The sequence below is a fragment of the Cavia porcellus genome, unplaced genomic scaffold (genome assembly GCF_034190915.1).
Source record: "Cavia porcellus strain 051 isolate PalLab524CR breed Dunkin Hartley unplaced genomic scaffold, mCavPor4.1 scaffold_4, whole genome shotgun sequence".
Taxonomy (NCBI): domain Eukaryota; kingdom Metazoa; phylum Chordata; class Mammalia; order Rodentia; family Caviidae; genus Cavia; species Cavia porcellus.
The window spans coordinates 19,403,525-19,420,616 of NW_026947487.1; positions in this window are offsets into that span (position 1 = coordinate 19,403,525).

Genomic DNA, 17,092 nt, shown 5'->3' on the forward strand with positions numbered 1-17,092 from the left:
AAGCTGAGAAAAATATTTTTGGAATAGTGAGAATGGTAATCAAAACATGTTGTGGCTCTAAATTATAGGTGCAACTGGCATTTACTGGTATGCTACTTAGAGTTCCTTTTATATCTAGTCTACATGTTTATTCAATACTTTTTTATTTTCTATGTATAATTTTAGTTATACTGCCCTGCTGAGTATGTAGGTTAAAATTTTTCTCATTGGTCTTACTGAGTCTTATCCCAACAGATATTAATAAATTATATATCATTTCTATATATAGGTTCTATTTTTTAAAAATTTATTATTTTTAAAGTCATAAGATTATCATAGGATAATAAAGTGCTCTTGGTTAAATTTACAAAACCTGGTTTATTATTTTTATTTTACTAAGATGATGTCTTATATTCTCCATTGTTAGATTTTCAGTTACTTAAGAAACTGAATTTCAACAGTTAAAGATTTAAATGTTGATTTGCAAAATATTTTTAATAATTAAGTTTTGATTATTTAAATAAACAGCTATCATTGTATTTTGTAATATACCCTCTCTGTGTAGCTCACTGGAGATAAATGTATATCTGAAGATAGATTATACTACAAAACTGAGCTGTAAAGTTAAACTTTCTATATATAATGAATAAATGCTCTTTTCTATAATATATATTATATCTAGCTCTTACACATATAAAATAATTTTAAAAATTTGGCATATCTATAAATTTGACCATGCTATTTAAAAACTGATTCACATCACTTTGTTTTGATCAAAAATATTTTGTTATTGTACAAATGAGGCACTCATATATTGAGTGATAAGTCTATTTGTGGTTAATAACTGTTTCCTAAAAATTGAAAGAGATCTAAATATATTTTTTCTAAACTTGTAAGCGGTCTAATGAAACTTTTTGTCTTATGAGTGCAATATACCTGTTAAAGGATCTTTAATTTTTTAGTAAGAGAAAACAGTATATCTAAAAAAATTCTAAATCAATTTGATGCTAATTATTGTTAACTTCATGGAATACTGAATACTTTTATGTTTCTCAAGTATAAAGGCCTTCAAATAAGTGAAAACTATGAAAGCAACTTCTCATACTGATGACCCTCATATTGAAACTATTTATGATAAACTTTTTCAAAACTTTATGCTTATGTGAGGATATAATCATGTTATGATAATTAGATATACCTAAATATTATACAATTGAGGCTGTATCATGATGATTAAAAATTAGAATTGGTAAAGTGTATCTATAAATAAGAATATTCCACTTAGAAAACATTTTGCTAAAAAACTAACAAGTTGATATAAAGTTTTTATGCCACTTAATGTTTTATAATTGGAAAAGATAGGCAGCAAAATAAAAAGTTAAGCGTTTTAGAGATAGTAACAATGACCTAATAGTTTCAGTATAATATTATTATAATCATTATTCCAAAATGCTGTTTTCTCTTGATTTCAAAGTTTTCCTGAAATACTTTACAAATCTTATCTGTTAAGAATCTACAGAAATTTGACTTCTAAGGCAACCAGATTTTATAAAAGAAATAACAGTTCTCTGGTCATATGTCATATTACAATATGTTTTAAGATTATGATAATTAAACCTACTGTTCCCAATTAAATATTAGTGTAATAAACCTCCTGGATACTCAACAACTGAGGCAGGGAGACCAAAGCTAAAATAAAAATGGGTAACTGAGCCAAGAAGATATTCTATATTTCAGCCCTTGCTCTCAAAGTTCACCCAGAGCCCAGAATGCAATGGGATCTCTCTCCCAATCTCTTGAACAGGTAGATTGTTGGACCCCAGAGGACAGGGGTCAACCACTGTACACTGTGCTAAAAGCACGGTCACTGAAGAAGGAACTGTTCTCACGCTTCCAGAGAAGTCCCCAGGTCAAGCAAAGTTCATACCCTGTCCTCTCAGATGGCACAATTGTTACAGAAAAAACTAGAAGAGCTAACCTGGACCCCAAAGTAATGACTGAGAACCATAAACTGACCTGCACAAATATTTATAGAGGGATTAATTTTGAGCAAAACAGAAATCCATCAATGGAGAAAACTGAAGCAAATAGATTGGGTCATGTGGACTTATAGTTACAAAGAAGAGTTTTATCCAGTAGTTCCTAAGGTCCAAGGGCTCCCCACTGAGGAAAAATTATTATTTATTATAAATTCTTATTAGAAATTTCATTCTGAACCAACTCAAGAAAGATTTCAAACCTATATAGGTGCTAATCATTTATGAAAATACTTAATAGACTGAAAAATATTTTAAAAGCTTTGAGAAAAGAATATTTAGCAACTGATAACTTGAAGTATTGTTATAAAGATTGGTAAGCATTAATTCTATTTATTTATTCATCTTAACAGTTACTTTAGATGACTGATGAGGATCAAAGCATTGCACAGTCAGCATTTAAAAGCTGTATGCGTTTTTTTTTAATTAAGGAGAAACTTTTAAGTCAGTGTACACACAAAACAATAGACAACATATTTGTAAAACAATTTATAAGATAGATATTATCTTGATTGGCTAAAAGCATGGATGAAAAATGTTTTACTGATTTTTAAAGATTTCTTTACTCATCTTAACATTCAAATTAATTTGGTTCACTCTTAAACCAGGTGAACAAAAAACATTTGGGCCATATCATGAGTGTCCATTTATCTCTTAAGTCAACTTAAGTACAACATTTAAAGAACAATATATACCTGAAAGTAACACAGAGAAACATACATGTTAACCAAAGTCATACATAGCATCAAGTCACTGAGCCTTCATCCTTAATGTTCTGAGTACTGTTATCTTCCAAAGCCTATACCATAAATCTCCTCTCCTCCTCTTCCTTGCCCTGGCCTCCCCTTACCTCTTTCTCTTCCTTATTCTTCTCTTCTCTTCTCTTCTCTTCTCTTCTCTTCTCTTCTCTTCTCTTCTTTCTCTCTCTTCTTTTCTCTTCTCTGCATCTGTACTTCTAGAAAGCTCTAACAGAATTTGAACTCTATTAGGGCAAATAAATAAATAAATACGTTTCAAAATTTAAAAATAAATTGACATTAACCCCCCCAAAAAATTTTTAAATGAAGCAGCTGCATGTACTTTAACCACTTATTATTTACAGGCAAACAGACAAAATGGTATATAAACCCACAACACAGTTATGCTTAGTCCTAGTGTAGTATTAGATGTATTGGCCATGCTCAATTATAATAATTGTTTTATACTTTTAGGTTTATAATTATAAATTGACTAATCAGTTAGAGCTTTCCTTGGGGGGATCATCACTTTTTTCTTACATTAGTATTATCTTTAATAAAGTTATTTTGAGTAACTTTTTGTTAATATTATAGATTTATCACCAATAAAATTCAGGAAAGAAATGAGCTGTAAAGAAATTGCTAGATGGATTCTGCATTTATTTTCCATTCTTTTTTTTCTTTTTTTAAAATTTTATTTAAAAGAAAAAAGAGAAAAAACAAAACAAAACAAAGCGGTGTAAGGGTACAAGTAATACAGAACTACAAAAAAAAACAGTAAGAAATCACAAGTTAATGGATTACACATTATCATCTAAGAGATAGTTGCTCTAGTCACAGTATCAAAGCATACAAAGTGAACATTCAAACAGAGAGACTGCAAACAGTTGTGTTCAATGATCCAACCAAAAACATTAATATGGTCAGATATTTAAAACTCCTAAACACACATGCAGTTGTATCCCTTAGAGCACTTTTTTTCCCTCTCCTTTTTACAACAAAATTTACACATTTTGGGTTTTATTACTGCTGAGTTCTTATTACTTTTTTTGGAAGAGAATAAAGTCAAATATGGCAAAACAAAGCTGTCAGTCAAAACCAAGGATAGACATAGTACATGATGTAAGAACAGAGTACAAGGTTATCAACAATGGTTACCATAATGCCTCTTGTTTCCTTAAAAAGAATTATCTATCTCATTAGGAATTATAAAGTTGAACAAAACAGTAGAGAACAAGACCAATAAAACTTAAACATTGTTAACATTACAGGACTTCCAAAGGAGACAATAGTGAAACCAGAATGGGCATCTTAGTGAATCCTATTGCCTTCAAAGTAGTTGCCTATTCCCCCAAACTTGATACTATCATACAGAATGGAACAGAGATTATCAGTCAAAACAAGATAGTGGGAGTATTACAGGACTTCAAAACAAGTTAATAGGAAATCAAAATAAGTTACTATAATATGTTCTGCTAACTTTTTAAATTTTTCCCCTTAATTAAACAAACCATAAAACATAACTAAATAATTTTTTTAATGAATAAGGGAGAGATTGTGATAAAAGAGGTTATAACAACATAACAATACAGGTCAAAGCATGACTGTTTCAGCAACCTAGTGCTTCACCACCAAATAACCCGAGTGAATAGTAGTTACCATAGTGTCTGTCTTTTTCCTTGAAATATTTGAATAAAACTTCATATCCTATAGCTTCAAATATTTCCATATCAAGAAGCCCAGAATAAAGCCATTCCAATTAATAAGTGAAAACTTTATAAGGCGTCCAGGCCACATAATAGGGAATCATGATTACCACATACTTTTATATATTTGAATCACTAATTACATTAGGGAAACTATTCAATATTCACACATGCGAGATTGATTGATTGATTGATTGATGGTCTCAAGCTGTGCCCATTTATTGATAAATATCTCAATGTGATCCTTCTTTATAGCTGAGTAATACTCCATTGTATAGAAATACCACAACTTTTTTATCCATTCCTCAGTTGATGGACACTTGGATTGTTTCCAATATCAGGCGATTACAAAGTGTGCTGCTATAAACATAGGTGCACATATAATCACTGTGGTATGATGCTTTCAGTTCTTCTGGGAATATGCCTAGAAGTGGAATAGCTGGAATAAGTGGGACTTCCAATCCCAGCTTTTTGAGAAATCTCCAGACTGACCTCCACAAAGGTTGTACCAGTCTACACTCCCACCAACAGTATAGGAGAGTTCCTTTTTCCCCACAGTCTCTCCAGCATTTGTTGTTGTTGGTTTTCTTGATCCTGGCCATTCTTTCAGGAGTGAGATGGAATCTCAGTGTGGTTTTGATTTGCATTTCTCTAATGACCAATGGTGATGAACATTTTTTCATGTATTTATTTGTCATTTGTATTTCTTCATCTGAGAAGTGTGTATTCATCTCAGATGCCCATTTTTGGATTGGATCTTTGAATTTTGGCGCTCTGAGGTTTTTTTTTTTTTTTTTTAATTCTTTATATGTTTTAGACAAGAGTCCCTTGTCTGAGAGAGAGTTCACTAAAATCTTTTCCCAGTTTGTGGTTTTTTTTTTCACTATGCTGGATATTTCTTTTGACATGCAGAAACTTTTTAATAAGAAGTGGTCCCAGTTATTGATTCTGGGAAGTATTTCCTGTGCGGTTTGAGTCCTGTTCATGAATTCTCTACCTACTCCTATGTCTTCAAGGTTTCTACCCAATTTGTCTTCCAATAGATTTAGTGTTTCTGTTTTAATATTCAGATCTTTGACCCATTTAGATTTTAATTTAGTACATGGTGATAGACATGTGTCTAGCATTAGTTTTCTGCAAATGGAGAGCCATTTTTTCCAGCACCATTTATTAAAGAGACTGTCGTTCTTCCAGTGAACCTTCTTGGCTCCTTTATCAAAGATAAGGTGGTTGAGGGTGTTTGTAGTTGTGGTTGTATCTTCTAATCTATCCCATTGATCTCCTTCTCTGTTTTGATTCCAGTACCAAGTTGATTTTACTACTGTTGCTTTGAAGTATAACTTCAAGTCAGGGATTGTGATGCCTCCTGCCTTGCTTTTTCTGCTTAGAATTGCCATTGCTATTCTAGGTCTCTTCTGGTTCCAGATGAATTTTAGGAGTGATTTCTCTAGATCTATAAGATATGTTGATGGTATTTTTATTGGGATTGCATTGAATCTGTATAACAGTTTTGGGAGAATGACCATCTTCACAATGTTTGTTCTTCCTATCCATGAGCAAGGGATGTCTTTCCATTTTCTGAGATCCTCTTCAATTTCTTTTTTTTCAGTGTATTATAATTTTCCCTGTACAGGTCCTTCACTTCTTTTGTAAGAGTAATTCCTAAATATTTCATTTTTTTGCTTGCTAATGTGAGGAGTGTGGTTTCTCTTATTTCCCTCTCTGTGATTTTTTTGTTAGTGTATAGGAATGCTATTGATTTCTGAGTATTGATTTTGTATCCAGCCACATTACTGAATTCATTTATTGTATCTAAGAGTCTTTCAATGGAGTTTAGGGGGTCTTCTATGTAGAGTATCATGTCATCTGCAAACAATGATAATTTAACTTCTTCTTTTTCTATCTTTACCCCTTTTATTTCTCTCTCTTGCCTAATTGCTCTGGCTAGTACTTCCAGTACTATATTAAATAGGAGTGGTGATAAAGGACATCCTTGTCTTGTGCCTGATTTTAAAGTATAGACTTTCAATTTTTGGCCATTTAGTATGCTTGCTGTTGGTTTGTCATAAGTGGCCTTTATTATATTGAGTTAAAACCATCCATTCCAATTTTCTGTAAAGTTCTTATCATGAATGAATGTTGGACCTTATCGAAGGTTTTTTCTGCATCTATAGAAATGATCACATGATTCTTACTTTTGGCTTTATTGATATGGTAGATTACATTTATTGATTTACGTATGTTGAACCATCCTTGAAGGCCTGGGATGAAGCCCACTTGGTCATGGTGTATAATCTTCTTGATGATTTGCTGCATCCTATTTGCCAATATTTTATTGAGAATTTTTGCATCTGTGTTCATTAGGGAGATCGGTCTATAGTTCTCTTTTTAGTTGGGTCTTTCTCAGGTTTTGGTACTAGAGTAATATTTGCTTCCAGGAATGACTTAGGAACAATTGCTTCCCTTTAAATTTCATTGAATAGTTTGAGGAGTGTCAGCATTAGGTGTTCTTTGTATTTCTTGTAGAATTCTCCAGTGAATGCATCTGGGCCTGGGCACTTCTTTGTAGGTAAGGACTTAATTACATTTTCAATTTCATTAACAGAGATTGGGTTATTCAACATCCTCTTGATCTAGCTTTGGTGCTTCATACGTTTCTAGAAATCTGTCCATTTCTTCTGTGTTATCAAACCTTAGAGAGTAGAGGTTTTCAAAATAGTTGATGATGATCTTCTGTATTTCTATTGGGTCTGTAGTGATTTCACTTTTTTTCATTTCTTATTGCATGAATTTGAGATTTTTCTTCCCTTTTTTTAAATAAGGTTGGCTAGGGCCTTATCGATTTTGTGTATTCTTTCAAAGAACCAACTCTTTGATTTGTTGATTCTTTGGATTGTTTTCTTAGTCTCTATTGCATTGATTTCTGCTCAATTTTTATAATTTCCTCTCTTCTTTTGGCTTTGGGCTTGACTTGCTCTTCTTTTTCTAGCTGTTTGAGGTGTAGCGTCAAGTTATTTATTTGTATTTGTTCTGTTTTCCTGATGGGGGAACTCAGTGCAATAAATTTTCCTCTGAGGATGGCTTTCATTGCATCCCACAAATTCCGGTGTGTTGTATCTGCATTTTCATTTTCTTTTAGGTATTGTTTAATTTCTTCTGTGACCCATAGATTACTCAAGAGAGTGTTATTCAGTTTCCATGTGTTTGTGAGATTTTTGTGGTATCCTTTATCATTAATTTCTAATTTCAGAGTGCTATGATCCGATAACATGTACGGGATGATTTCAACTCTTTTGCATTTGTTTAAATATGTTCTGTGAGCTAATATATGGTCTATTTTAGAGAATGATCCATGTACTGCTGAGAAGAATGTGTATTCTGATGTTGTTGGGTGGAACATTCTGTATATGTCTATCAAATCCATTTGTTCGCAGGTGTGATTCTGTTCTGTTACTTCTTTGCTCATTTTCTGTGTGGTTGATCTGTGCCTTGGTGTCAATGGCTTATTAAGGTCTCCTATTGCAATTGTGTTGATAATTTGAATTTTCATTTCTGTTAATAGTTGTTTTATATAATTGGGTGCTCTAGAGTTTGGTGCATATATATTTAAGTTAGTTATCTCTTCCTCTTAGAGTTTTCCCCTCACGAGTATGTATTGACCTTCTTTGTCTTTTATGGTCCTTGTTGGTTTAAAGTTCACGTTGTCTGCACACAGAATGGCTACTCCTGCCTTTTTTTGGATTCGTGCTGCATGAAGTATTGTTTTCCATCCTTTGACTTTCAGTCTGTGAGTATCCTTCTGGGTTAGATGGGTTTCCTGTAAAAAGCATTGGATTTTGTTTCTTGATCCATTCTGCTAGTCTGTTTCTTTTGATTGGTGCATTGAGACCATTTACATTAATGGTTATTACTGTTAAATGCTGGTTTATTGTTGACATGTTATTTCTCTGCTGTTGCTTCTTTATCTTTATGTTCTGTTTAATTATCTGCTTTGCTTAGTGGTTTTTTCCTTTGTGTATCTAAACTGTCTTTCAATATTTTTTGCAGGGTTGGTTTGGTGTTCATGAAGTTCTTCAGCTATTATTTATCATGAAAGTATCATATTTCACCATCAATTTTGAATGATAGTTTTTCAGGATACATCAGTCTAGGTTGGAAATCATTTTGCTTTAGGATATGGAATACTTCACTCTAAGCTCTTCCTGACTTTATTGTTTGTGCTGAGAATTCTGCTGTGATTCTGATAGGTTTTCCTTTATAAGTGATCTGACTTTTCTCTCTGACAGCTTTTAATAATCTATTCTTGTGTTGGATTTCTGGCATGGTGATTATTATATGTCTGGGTGTAGTTTTATTTTGGTTATGACTATTTGGAGATCTATATGCTTCACTGATCCTGATGTTGGTTTCTGATCTCATGCTTGGGAAATTTTCAGCTATTACTTCTCTAAATATCCTGTTGACATCCTTTATGTTGTCTCCTTCTTTTTCATTAATCCCTATCATTCTTATGTTATTTTTCTTTGCATCATCTTGCAATTGTTGAATTGTTGTTTCCTGATTCCTTGTTATTTTTAAAAGATCTTTCCTTTCCTGTTCACTAGCTGCAATCTTGTCTTCAAGGTCTGAAATTCTATCTTCACTTTCGTTGAGGCGGTTTTTACAAATTTCAGTGGAGTTTTTTTTTATTTCCTGTATATCTCTGTGCATCTGCCTTATGTATTCTGTTTGTTTCTTATATTGCTCATCTAGGGATTCTATCTTTTTGTTTAGTTCCTCCAATTTTTAAACTGTGTTTTCTTTAGATATATTGAGAATCTCTTTCATTTCTTTTATCATTTCTTCTTTTACCTGGGAGATTATTTCGAGTTTGAATTCCTTTAAACCATCCTGGAGTTGCTTGTTAATTTCAGTAGCTATTGCATCTGATATTTGAGGTGAATCACATATATTTTCTTCTATATACATTGCTCCTAGGGTTTCTTGAGATGGGCTGGAGGTTTGAGGTTGTAATTTGGTCTTTCATTTTGTCATTTTCCTATATTTCTGTGTTTCAAGTGTTATTTGAAAGCTTCCTCAGGGTCTGTTGGAAATCCCCTTCTATGTTCGCAGCTCCTGAGACTCTGACACCCAGTTACCCCAAGCCACTGCGCCTTAGAACCAATGGCCCTCTTCTGCCTGTTTAGAACTCTGTAGTTACAGATAAGCTGGGCTTCAGGGATACTGTGCCCCCACATGTTTGTTGGAAGCTCCATAGTTCTCCAAGCGCAGCCAGGATGGGGAGGCAGATGTAGATGCCTCAAATCCACTTATGCACTTCACTGCACCCGGGAGCCTGGAGGGTCCCGAACAGTCTGGGCTTTGGGTAGAATGCACTGAGCACTTACCACAGGCCATGGGGCCTCTGGAACCTGCGATGCTCCCCTGCTTGCTGAGATATCCACAGTCCTCCAGATACATAAGGAGGTGGATGCAGGTGCCCCAGATCCACCCAGCCCTTCCTCTGCACACCAATGGTGAGGTGCAGGAGTCCCAAATACGCCGGGCTCTGGACATAGCATGCGCCTGCCTACTGATTGGAAGCTCCACAGTTCTCCAAGCGCAGCCAGGATGGGGAGGCAGATGTAGATGCCTCAAATCCACTTATGCACTTCACTGCACCCGGGAGCCTGGAGGGTCCCGAACAGTCTGGGCTTTGGGTAGAATGCACTGAGCACTTACCACAGGCCATGGGGCCTCTGGAACCTGCGATGCTCCCCTGCTTGCTGAGATATCCACAGTCCTCCAGATACATAAGGAGGTGGATGCAGGTGCCCCAGATCCACCCAGCCCTTCCTCTGCACACCAATGGTGAGGTGCAGGAGTCCCAAATACGCCGGGCTCTGGACATAGCATGCGCCCGCCTACTGATTGGAAGCTCCACAGTTCTCCAAGCGCAGCCAGGATGGGGAGGCAGATGTAGATGCCTCAAACCCACTTATGCACTTCACTGCACCTGGAAGGCTGGAGGGTCCCGAACAGTCTGGGTTTGGGTAGAATGCACTGAGCACTCACCACAGGCCACAGGGCCTCTGGAACCTGCGATGCTCCCCTACTTGCTGAGATATCCACAGTCCTCCAGACACATGGGGAGGTGGGTGCAGGTGCCCCAGATCCACCCAGCCCTTCCTCTGCACACCAATGGTGAGGTGCAGGAGTCCCAAATAGGCCGGGCTCTGGGCATAGCATGCGCCCGCCTACTGATTGGAAGCTCCACAGTTCTCCAAGCACAGCCAGGATGGGGACGCGGATGTAGATGCCTCAAACCCACTTATCCACTTCACTGCCTCCATCAGTCTTAACATGTTGTATCTTACTGGATTTTATATGTGATAATATAAACAAAAACTTTTATAGACAAGGAGATAATACAGAAACCCTTGTTCATTTTCTGTTTGTTGGTAGATATACCCTGTAATACTGTCATTCTCTTGAATGGTTTTACATTGTCTTGATATATTTGATGCTACAGTATACGAAGTTATACTCAAAGATTTCAAGGAAAGAGACACTATGGTAATTACTTTTATGTCAGGATATCTTCTGGTGAAACACTATTTTGCTTAAATGGTTATGTTCTGACCTGTGCTGTTTTGTTGTTATGTCCTCTTTTATCCCAATCTCCTTGTTTTACTATTTACTTTTTTATATTTATCTTCTTAATTAAGAGAAAAATAAATAAAAAATAGCAGGATATATTTTAGTAACCCACTTTGATTTTCTACTAACTTGATTTGAAACCCTATATTGCTCTTACCATCTTGTTTTGACTGATTATACCATATTCTGTTTTGCTTGATAGTACCAAATTTGAGAGTATAGGCAAAAACTGTGAATACAATAAGATTCACTATGATGCCCATTCTGGTTTGACTATTATCTTCTTTTGAAGTCCTGTAATGTCTCCAATGTTTTGGTTTTATTGCTTTTGTTCTTTACTGTTTTGTTCAATTTTATTATAACTGATGATATAGGCAATTCTTTTTTAAGATAGCAAGAGGCATTATGGTAATCATTGTTGATCACCTTGTATTCTGTTTTTGCATCATGTACTATGTCCATCCTTTTGATTTGACTGACTCTGTTTTGTTATGTCACATTTGGTTTTATTCTCTTTAAAAAAAAAGTAATAAAAACTATGGGAGTAATAAAACTTAAAATGTGTAACTGTCATTGTATAAAAGAGAGGGAAAGAAAGTGCTCTAAATGATATAACTGCATATATATTTAAGTGTATAAGATAGAAAACCATATTACTGAGTTTTTGTTGCATCATTGAACAAAACTGTTTGCAGTCTCACTGTTTGAATGTCCACTTTATATGCTTTAATTTTGTAACTTGAACAACTATTTCTAAGATGACAATACGTAATCTATTAACTAGGATTTCCTACTTTTTTTGAAATTCTGTATAACTTGTACCTTTTTCTGTTTTTTTTCCTTTTTTTAAATATTTTTTTAAAAAAACTCTTATCAATTTAACCTAGCAAAGAAGTTTGTCTTGGCTGACCAATCCACATAGGATCATGACGAGAATCAGACACACTGCCTTGTTTTGTATTGGACAGAATTAATTCAGAGTGGGAAATCTATAACAAGCATATTATAATTATAGTTGACTAACAAAATTCATGTTTTATTTTAAAATATGTTCTCAGTTTAAGACAGTGGTTGACTATGGTAAAATTGTTTCCCTAATAAGATCACAGTTCATCTCACTTGAGATAAAAACAGTCTTACCATTCACTATTCTACACTGTGATGCAAAGGCTTTATTCTCTTAAAGTGCAACAGTTTGTAGGGCCACCACAGCCTCAGAGTTTCTATGTTTTCTGTTAACACTCTTGTATCAACTGCAATTCAACTGTGCTTCTGCTGCTGCCTAATTCTACTTTCCACATTCTATCATGTATTAAGCTCTAAAACACTACCCACTAAACTCTTTGCACATGAATCTGTCTATACAATTCATTTCCAGGAACACTAACATCACTTGCCTATTAAACTTAGTATAGTCACGTTTCTTTATAAAATTAGTACATATCGTAGTTCTGAAAATGAGAATTGAATTAATTAGTGAATTTTCAATCGTTGCCACACATTTTTAAGGCTAGCACATAGTAAGGATCCAGAGAACATCACATTAGTTATATAATCCTATGAAACAAAATATTGTTTTGAATCCTATTGAATCATAGGATTCATACTAATTCTATTGGTTTGAAGATCAATCATTTCACCTATAATTGTTCCACAAGTTGGCTGGGTGATTGTGCTGTTCCTTGAGGCTTACTCACATGGTTGCACATATTTGGTGGGTCAATTGCAATCTGGGCTTTTGCTATGTTGGCTGGGCTCCTCTCCTCATTTAGCCTACAGGATAGTTGACTGGACTTGTTCACATAATGATCTCAAAAACAAATAAATAAATAAATGGTGAAAGGGTAATCTCTATGCACAAGCGCTATTAAAACGAGGCTTTTTTAATTTTTGCTAATAGTCTACCGTCAAAATCAAGTGACAGGACATCAGGTCAGAATACATGTTGGATGAAATCTCCAAAGGGCAAGAGTGTAGAGATGTCTGGTTATGCTTTGACCTCTGATTCACTGAAGAAGAAAGTGAACCATGAAGAAATAACCAACTTACTTACAGGTATAGAGCTAGAAAGTGGAGGAAATGGAATTTTAATCGTGATTGTCCCATTTCACAATCATTTACTCATCTATACAGTACTTTTTTCACCTCTCTTCCACAGTTTTTGAGGGAAAGAGATGAAGTAAGTGGGATGGTTGATAGAATATAAGCGAGCATAGAAAAGATTTTAGAAAGGACCTAGAATTTTGATTTATAGAAGGTAATTTGGAAGCCAAAATATAAAATAAGTTTCCCTAAAATATGCAACTAATAAAAAGCAAAACTCTTTATATTATGTAGCCTAGACCTCCTATATAATATAAAATATATTATAAAAGTTCAGGAATATAAATTTATAAAATAACTTGTGAGACTGCATGGATTCAGACTGCAAATTATGAAGAATAAAATGAATTCCTTTCACCAAATTAGACAGCACCAGGACGAGATGATGGCCACTGCAGCATAAAAGATAAAAGGGATTTATGCTTTGTACTTTACTGCTTTACACAGTTGGTAGTAAACATATGCAAGTCATTACCTTAGAAGGTTATATAGTCTGAAAATATAAATAGGCTCAGGAAAGGCTTAGATAAATTCATGAATGAAGTTTATAATGGGTTACCAAAAGGAAGTGAGGGATCACAGACTCCCTGAGGTTTGGGTGTGGAGGGCAACTACCATGCTTTCCTGAAAAAACATCAAAGAAACTGTGCTGGGTTTCCAGACTTGATGTGACTTGAAATGACAGTTATTTTCTCATATTCATTATACAAGACTCTCTGATCCATGCAGCCCTGCTCATCTGAAGATATGATTGGACTTCATCATTCATTTTAAAAACAATTCCTTTTCTCCTCCCTTAACAAACTTACAAAGTACTTTCATTAACAGATCTGCATAGTATCATTCAAATTGTTTTCTTATTTTCTACTAATACACTTATGTTTTTCCACTTTTACTTACTTTAGCTTTCTTAAAATCTCTTTCTGTATTGTCCTTTTATTTTTTATTACTCTTTTTCTAATTCCCTTTCATCTCTTTTTAACTTTTACCTTCAATCTTTTTGAAGTTTCTTTAAGGTTTGCATTATGGTACAGAATATATACATCAGTAATTTGTTTTTTACTGAATCTCATATTCCATTATTGTAAAATAAGAATTTGATCCAGCCAAATCTCTCTTTTTTTTTTTAATTTTTATTTAAGGAGAAAAGAAAAGAAAGAAAAAAAAACAGTGAAGGGGTACAAGTTATACAGATTTACAGAATAAAAAAATGCGCAGTAGGAAATCACTAGTTAATGGATTACATATTGCCATCTTAGAAATAATTGTTCAAGTCACAAAATTAAAGCTTGTAGAGTGGACATTCCAACAATGATACTGCAGACAGTTCTGTTCAATGATCCAATAAAACTCTGTGATATCATTTTCTATCTTATACACTTAAATATACATGCAGTTATATAGTTTAGAGCACTTTCTTTTCCTCTCTTTTGTACAGTGACTATTACACATTTTGGGTTTCATTGCTCCCACGGTTCTTGTTGCTTTTTTGGAAGAGAGTAAAACCAAATGTGACATAACAGAACAGAATCGGTCAAGTCAAAAGGGTGGACATAATAGATAATATAAAAACATAATACAAGGTGATCAACAATGGTTACCATAATGCCTCCCGCTATTTCTAATAGAATTGCTTATATCATTAGTTGTAATACAATTGAACAAAACCGTAAAGAATAAAACCGACAAAACCAAAACATTGGAGATATTGTAGGTCTTCAAAAGTAGATAAAAATCAACGAGAATGGGCGTTATAATGAATCTCATTATCTTCTCAGCTGATGCCTAAACTTTCGAACCTGATACTATCCAGCAAAACAGAATAGAGGAACCTCAGTCAAAAACAAGATGGTGAGAGTAACACAGGGCTTCAAATCGAGATAATAGAAAGTCAAAGTGGGTTACTATATTATATCCTGCTATATTTTTCCCTTTAATTAAATGGATAAAAATAAAAAAGTAAATAATGGAGTGGAGATTGAGAAAAAAGAGGGCATAACCGCGAAACAGGGCAGATCAAAACATAACCATTTAAGCAGAATAGTGTTTCACCACCAGATAATCCTGACCCAAAAATAGTTACCATATTGACTCCCTCCCTGAAGTCCTTGAGTACAACTTCATATACTGTAGCATTAAGTATATCAAAACAATGTAAATCCATTTAAGAGAATGACAACATTATAGAGTATTTAGAATCGACTAACAGAAAATGAACAATGGTCTCTGTATAATCTCCTTGTCTTTAAAAGGTTTTTTCTTATACTATCGTACTTAACAAAATCCAATAAGATACAACCTGTTTAGACCATTGGAGACAGAAGAACAAAAGCTAGATGAGACTTCAAAACAAGATGGTACTAAATCAGCATTACCTATTAAGATGTCATTTTCTCCAAAAAAAGCTGTTCCTATCATCCAATCTTCTCTGCCTCATTTCTGTTGAGCTCTTTTTCTGTCAGTAGCTGTCAGTTTGTCTTCTTCATTTTGTTCTCTGCTCCATTCGTTGTGGCCTCCCCGCCCCTATTTCTGGGTTCTTTGTATTTTTCTTTTTTTAGAATATCCTGCAATACTTTCTGTAGGGTTGAATTGGTGGTTGCAAATTCCCCCAGTTCCTCTTTATCTTGGAAGCACCTCGTTTTTCCATCAATTTCCAGGGACAGTTGTGCAGGATATCTCAATCTTGGCTGTAGATTATTATCTTTCAAAGCTTGAATTATTTCTCCCCATGCTCTTCGTGATTTGATGGTTTGTGAAGAGAAATCTGCTGTAATTCTGATGGGTCTTCCCTTGTAAGTGATCTGTTTCTTGTCTCTTACAGCTTTTAATATTCTGTTCTTGTATTGAATTTCTGGAATTTTTATTATTATATGCCTGGGTGTTTCTCTGTTAGGGTTGTAGGTAGCTGGGGTCCTGTATGCCTCATACATTTGAGTATCTTTACCTTTTGCTAAATTAGGAAAATTCTCCTGGATTATTTCTGTGAGTAGCTTTTGTAGTTCACTTGTTTGTGTCCCTACTTCTTCTTTTATGTTCTTAATCCTTAAGTTATGGCTCCTCTTATCATCTTCTTGTCTTTGTATTATTGCTGTGTGTTTCTTTGTTATTTTTAAGAAGTTTTTCATTTCATTCTCCCATGTTTCAAGTCTGCCCTCCAATTCAGATAGTCTGTCCTTAGTTTCTTTCAAGCTGTTATGCCAGTCTTGGGTAGACTTCTTAATTTCTTGATAGTCCCTTTGCACCTGCTTCACATACTCAATGCTTTCTCTGTTTTCTCCATCAAGCAATTCTCCCCTCTTTTTCTGTTCTTCCATTCCACCATCTGCTTTTTCCTGGGTGGTGCTTAGCATTTCTCTAACTATTCTGCATACTTCTAGCTTCAGGTCATTGATAACTTCATTCCTGAATTGGTCTATGAGGCTCTCTAAATGGCGCTTAATGTATATTGGTGCAGTGTCCACTGCCTGATTCTCAGGATTGGGGGTCGAGGAGCCTTTTTTGTTGCTTCCCTTCCCCATATTTTCTGTTCCTTATAAAATGTAATCTTACACAGGAGGCCCGGCTTCCCTGCCTGTCAGCCACAGCTTGATCAAATTGCGCTGGCTAGTTGTTCCCGCTCACCGCTGCGCCCCAGGGAGTTGCGGAGGAGGCAGCCTACGCGGGAGTCGGTCGCTCCTCCGGGCCACCGTCAGGCTCTGGGATCTGGGTTAGGCCAGCCTAGGGAGTCCGCCAGCAGCGTCCCTCCGGCCAGGCACCTTTCACCAATCCCGTCCGAGAGGGAAACGTGCGGCTGCAGTTGCCACCGCGCCCTGCTCTTACAGGACTGCCCGCGCCCAGAAAAACCTCCGCTGGAGTCAACCTGCGGTAGGGAGTCAGTTCCTTGCTCACCTCG